This window comes from Microtus ochrogaster, chromosome 10 (assembly GCF_000317375.1).
Source record: "Microtus ochrogaster isolate Prairie Vole_2 chromosome 10, MicOch1.0, whole genome shotgun sequence".
Lineage (NCBI taxonomy): Eukaryota > Metazoa > Chordata > Mammalia > Rodentia > Cricetidae > Microtus > Microtus ochrogaster.
The window spans coordinates 51,522,653-51,529,364 of record NC_022016.1 but is presented as its reverse complement, the minus strand read 5'-3'; positions in this window follow the sequence as shown (position 1 = coordinate 51,529,364).

The window sequence follows — 6,712 nt, the reverse complement described above, 5'->3', positions numbered from 1 at the left end:
GATGTGAACCCTGTGCAGTGTGAACCCTGTGCAGTGACCCTATGCAATGAGAACCCTGTGTGGTTTGAACTCCATGCAGTGAGAACCCCGTGCAGTAAGAACCCTGTGCTGTGTGAACCCTGTGCTGTGTGAACCCTGTGAATGTAAACCCTGTGCAGTGAGAACCCTGTGTAGTGTGAACCTTTGCAGTGAGAACCCTGTGTGGTGTGAACCCTGTTGCAGTGTGACCCCTGTGCGTTGACAACCCTGTGCTGGGGCTGGAGAGATGGCTCAATGTTAAGAGCACTGACTACTCATCAGGAGGTCCTGCATTCAATTCCCAGAACCCACATGGTGGCTCACAACCATCTGTAATGAGATCTGGTGCCCTCTTCTGTCCTGCAGGCATACAGACAGAACACTGTACACATAAGAAAGAAAGAAAGAAAGAAAGAAAGAAAGAAAGAAAGAAAGAAAGAAAGAAAGAACCCCGTGCTGTGTGAACCCTGTACGGTGAGAACCCTGTGTAGTGAGAACCCTGTGCGGTGAGAACCCTGTGCGGTGTGAACTCCATGCTGTGAGAAGCCTGGAGGAAAGCGCCCCTTCAGCACAGTTTAGTATAGATATGCTGTCACACTCGTTCCTGACTCAGTCACAATAGTTGTCTAACTTCTTCTGTGCCCCAGGTTTACAAGGCAAGTGTGTGTCTTTGCAATTCTTTTGCCAGCACTGTTAACTTACATGCTGCCTTTTAACCATTGATTGTATGGCTGGATGAGTAAACAACCAAAGCAAGTCTCGGGGTTCTGCCACAAAGTTGGCAGTACTGACAAATGCCACATGTAATCTGACAAGCTTCAGTGGCTTCCCATTGCACTGCCCTGGAACTCGCTCTGTAGACCAGGCTGTCCTCGAACTCACAGAGCTCCACTGCCTGTGCCTCCCGAGTGTTGGAATAAAGGCGTGCGCCACCATGCCTGGCCTACTGTATCTACCGTGTTTTAATTTACAAGACTCTGTACCTTCCAGATCGTATCTTCTCTCTTACTTCTTCACCACTGATACCCTAACCTTTGATCACTTCCTTCCATATCTCTTCATACTGAGGAACATGGCACACACCCCACCCCCTGCCCTCTACCCACTTTAACTAATTTCCATATATCCATCTACACTTAGATGCAACATCGTCTTCTCAGCCAGCCAGTTTTTGGCTTCCAGACTGAATTAAAAAGTCCCTGTCACTCTCCTCTGGAACACCCTTTTTTCCACAGCACATTTACAGCCATGAACTGTTCGCCTCCTCCCCTGGGGAGGAATGGTTGTCTTCAATTCTGCAAACCCATGCCTCGTATAGTGTTAGTGGTTTTTAACCAATATTCACTAAACCGGATCGGTGACAAAAACTTTAGGCTTGGCATAATATTTTGGTAACAGACTGTCTGAGCAAAGGGACCTAGCTTATCGTCTGCTACTCCCTTGTGCTCTGAGCCCTTTTAAGAAGGGTTCCTGGAGGCTGCTGGGCACAGTGATTTAGTACTATGCTTTTTAGTACTATGCTCAGAGAGACCCCTAGCTTTCCTCTTATAGTCTACATTATCCTCGGTCCTGGGTAGCTACAGAAGGCAGGACCTGAAGGTCATGTGGCGAAGTCAGCTCTCTGACTCCTGCGGGAGGTGGTGGTGGTGGGGTGCATATCTCCCAGGTTTGGCTTCCACTCGGAGCAATCCCAGAGCCCCTTCTCTCACAGGCATCACCTGGTTCTTACCCAGAGTGCTCAACTCCCTGGCCTGTGTCCTTGCCTCGCCTGCCTGTTTCCCTTTCCCCCCAGCCAGATGGATAATCTCCATCAAAGACTATCGCTGCCTTCCAGGCTCAGAGGATCACAGCAGGGCCTGGAAGAGGCTCCACTTACACAGAGTTTGTTTGAGGATTGATGGGGTTCAGAGCCACCCCTCCCCCAACACATACACTACCCAAAATAGGAATGACCATCTGGATCCATTTGTGGGGCTGCCTGGGGGGGAGGGGAGGACGGCAGAGTGGGAACTGTCAAGCCGGTAAACCTTTGGCGGTAAGATGCTGCCCCTTAGAAAGTGAGCTTAGGGTGCTCCCTGTTTTGGCGGGAGTCAGGACACCTCCTCAAGCAACTCCATGTAGGATTCCTCAGGGCTCACAAACCTTCTCTCTCAGGGCACCTCACTCATTCTGGCATCCAAGCCTCTCCCTGGGCTGATCCCAAATTTCCTTCCCAGACTCCTCTGTGTCCTTGGGATTTTGTGACGCTGGCCTCACTGTACCTCATAGTCTCTGCTTGCCCTGTTCCTCAGTCAGGAATGCCCTTTTCCTCCTCTTCCGCACCACGTTCAAGGTTTAAGGCTAACGCTTGTAAGCTTCCAGAGCAAGAGGGCTGTTTCCACCTATTGAATATTCATGTGTGCTTGCATTAGCATTAGCATTAGCTGTTTACACGTCTGTCTCCCCCTGGAGATTGTAAAACTCCTTGAGAAAGGGACTGACGGGATCTAATGGTCCCTATAGTCAGCCGGCAGAGAGGGGCTGCTCAGGGAATGCCCTCGGAGCTGTTCACTGACCATATATGGTCTCCTTTCTGGGGAAGATGCATCGCAATTAGTAGACCTGCAAAAATGGAGGAGCACCCTGCCGGGGCTGCCGGAGCTGCAGCTTGGAGGAGTGCCTAGGCTCGGTGCAGGGTGTGTCACACCAGGGGGCAGCATCTTGGGCTTTTGGATTTTGCAGTCTTTTTGCTCAGCTCCCCTTTACACTCGGCCTGCTAAAGATGGTATAGGTTACTCTTCCATCCCCTCTCTCCCTCTTCCTCTCTCGCCTGCCTTTTTTCATCTTGTCCCCATTAGGATTGTGACACTTTCCGAAACCGAGAGGAGAATGAAACTGTCCTGACATTTTAGGTATTGTAGGAGTCAGCCATAAGCTAAATATGAGCAGATCACCCAAAGGAAGTTCTGTACTTCCCACCATTATGTCAGAGTAGGACTCAGCCATCAATCAATTTAATAGAGGCCCGAGTCTCAGTAGTTTACCCTGAAGCGATCGATACCTGGTTGCAGGAAGTACAACAAACTGAGTTTACCTGAGCACCACCCAAGAACAGACCATCCAAAGGAAATGCCCAGGCCGGGCAGTGGTGGCGCCCAGCACTCGGGAGGCAGAGGCAGGCAGATCTCTGTGAGTTCGAGGCCAGCCTGGTCTACAAGAGCTAGTTCCCTCCAAAGCCACAGAGAAACCCTGTCTTGAAAATCCAAAATAATAATAATAATAATAATAATACAAAGGACATGTCTAATGTTCCAACCTTTGTAGATAGGATCACCTGCCAGCACACTCACCAGGACACCCTAGACAAATGTCAGCCAACTGGGGGTCCTGAACCTCAGAAACCCCTCACCCCCACCTTTACTACTATAAAACCCTATTCTAACTGAGCTCGGGGCTCTCCATTTATTCTAATACGTTGGACATGCGGGGAGACCAAGTTTGCAAACTTGTTTAAAATAAAGGCTCTTTGCTTTTACATACGGGACTCGGTCTCCTTGTTGGCTTTTGGGGGACTTCGTGGATTTGGGCACAACAGGTGTCACAGTACAGCTTCCTACTTCCTTCCTTTTATGGGTGAATTTACCCCAAGCCAGGTCACAAACTGTACAACTAGGGCCAGACTCCAAGTCTCCTAGCTTGGGACAGACAGTAAAGCAAAGCTAAACATGGGGACTGGACAGCGTGTTTAATGTGTGAAGCCTAGCTGATATAGGACATCAATTTCCTCAAACCTGCAGTAGGGAGCAGCTGGGTGTATATAGTTCGTTCGGTATACTGCTTCTATGGCTTCCATCCTTGCCACTCCATAAAACTGGACATCACCTTTAATCCCAGCGCTCTGGAGGCAGAAGCAGGCAGGTCTACAGCCTGGTCTACATAGTAAGTTCCAGAAAACTTCCAGATAACTAGAACTACATGGAGCAGTGGCACCCGGATCCTTTCATTCAGTACCTCATGTTGTGGTGACCCCCCCAACCATAACATTGTTTTTTAATTATTTTTATTTCAGATGCATTGGTGTTTTGGCCTGAATGCATGTCGATATGAGGGTCTCAAATCCCTTGGAACTGGAGTTACAGGCAGTTGTAAGCTACTGTGTGGGTGCTGGGAATTGAACCCAGGTCTTCTGGGAAGGTAGTCAGTACTTTAACCACAGAGCCATCTCCCCAGCCCCCCCCTAAAATATCCAGTTGCTGTTTCATAACTGTAATTTTGCTAGTTATGAATCATAATGTAAATATCTGATATGAGGATATCTGATATGAAACCCCCAAAGAAGTCAAGATCCATAGGATGAGAATCTCTGACACAGAGAGACCTTGTCTCAAAAAATAAAACCAAAAATAAAAAACCAACAAAGAATACTGGGCATAGTGGTACAGCCTGTAATTTCAGCTCTTAGAAAAAGACCTTGATTCTAAAAAGAAAGAAATCTTATTTTTAAAAAAGCACTTAGATATTTTATTTATTTATTTTGATATTTTTCAGACAGGGTTTCTCTATGTAACAACCCTGACTGTCCGGAACACACCTTTGTAGACCAGGCTGGCCACAAACTCATGGAGATCCACTTGCCTCTGCCTCCTGAGTTCTGAGATTAAAGACATGTGCCACAATGCCTGGCAGGTCTTTTTTTTTTTTTTTTTTTTTTTGGTTTTTCTAGACAGGGTTTCTCTGTGGCTTTGGAGCCTGTTCTGGAACAGATCTTTTATTTTTTAGATTTATTTATGAGTGTTTTGCCTGTACACATGCCTGTGCACTACATTCCTGCCTGGTGAAGGCCAGGAGAGAGTGCTGACTTTCTCAGGACTGGAGGTAGATGGTTGTGAGCCATCATGGAAGCGCTGGGAATCAAATCCTGGCCCTCTGCAGGAGCAACAGGTGCTCTTAACCACTGAGCCATGCCTTCAGCCAGGAAATACATTATTTTTAAGCATACATACCTTGTATCTCAAGAGGTTGTGTACATCCTGCTCCACTCTTCTCTGGCGGGCCTTGAACTTGAGGAGACCCACCTGCCTCTTCCTCTGGACCATGGGATTAAGGTATATGTCATCACAGCCAGCTATTTTAGGGTTGTGATTCAATGTTAGTAGTGATTAAAATCATATATTACAGCCGGGCGATGGTGGCGCACGCCTTTAATCCCAGCACTCGGGAGGCAGAGGCAGGCGGATCTCTGTGAGTTCGAGACCAGCCTGGTCTACAGAGCTAGTTCCAGGACAGGCTCCAAAGCCACAGAGAAACCCTGTCTCGAAAAACCAAAAAAAAAAAAAATCATATATTACTTGGACAACCATAGCCACTTCCTCTCACCATCATTGGAGCCTCCTTACAACAAAGATAACCGGAGCAGGTAACAGTATCCAGATTGCTGCAGAAATACATCTAAAGAGGTTGTTGGGGCGGGGCCCAGGGAGGTGGGGGTGTACAGGAGGGATCTGTCTGAAGTGTAGGAACATATTGGAGTCCGACCCACACCTGCCTGCTCTGATGGAAAGGGGTAATGATAAGAACAGGAAGAGTGGGGCTGGAGAGATGGCTCAGTGTTTAAGAGCATTGGCTGCTCTCCCAGAGGACCTACCTGGGTTTGATTCCCAGCACCCACAGGCAGCTCACAACTGCCTTTATTTGGACCAGAACCTATTTTATGTAAAGAAATAAGTAGCGCTCGAGGGTAGAACCATGAGCGGCAGATCCCTGCCATAGTGCAGGATCTGCCTTCCATTGTCCGCCTTCAGTGTTGATATTGTTAGGTCTGAGCCCGGCACATGGTGGGGCACTCACTGATGGGGCAGCACTGGAGAGGATCCTGTTTCCCATCGAAGGCCAATGCTCAGGGTCACACACAATCCTTGAACTTTCTATTCTATAATGTACAATTAATCCGGAAGTTTCAGGCTGGCAGGAACCGGCAGGAACCAGGTATATTGTATACATTCTCATTGAGTCAGTGGCCAGCCCAATGCCAGGCACATAGTAAGAAGATGAAAGCTATATTGGGAATAAAAACATAAGAAAATTGATGTGGAATTCCCCTCTGTATGTTGTGAATGTTTTATTACCATTGGTTAATAAAGAAGCTGCTTTGGGGCTATGAATTCTAAGCAGAGATAGAGGAGGAAAAGAAGGCAGGGTCAGAGAGACGCCGCCACAGAGATGCCAAAGGAGAAAGACCCCAGTCACCTGCCTCAGAACCTTACTGGTAACCACAAGACTTATGGTAAAATATAAAATAATAGAAATGGCTGGGTGGTGGTGGTGGTGTATGCCTTTAATCCCAGCACTTGGGAGGCAGAGGCAGGAGGATCTCTGTGAGTTTGAGGCCAGCTTGGTCTACAAGAGCTAATTCCAGGACAGTCTCCAAAGCCACAGAAAAAACCCTGTCCCAAAAAAACAAAAACATAATTAGAAATGGGTTAATTTAAGATGTAAGAGCTAGCTAGAAATACGCTTAAGCTATTAGTCAAACAGTATTTCAATTAATATAGTTTCTGTGTGATTATTTCGGGCCTGGGCAGCTGGGAAATAAACAAGCAGCCTCCAAATACAGAAAATGTCAAGTTTTGATAAAGATAAAACCAGGGCCTTGGCAAAGCTAATAAAATGACTTAAATTTTTTATTTATTTTTAAAGATATATTTTTATGAGTGTT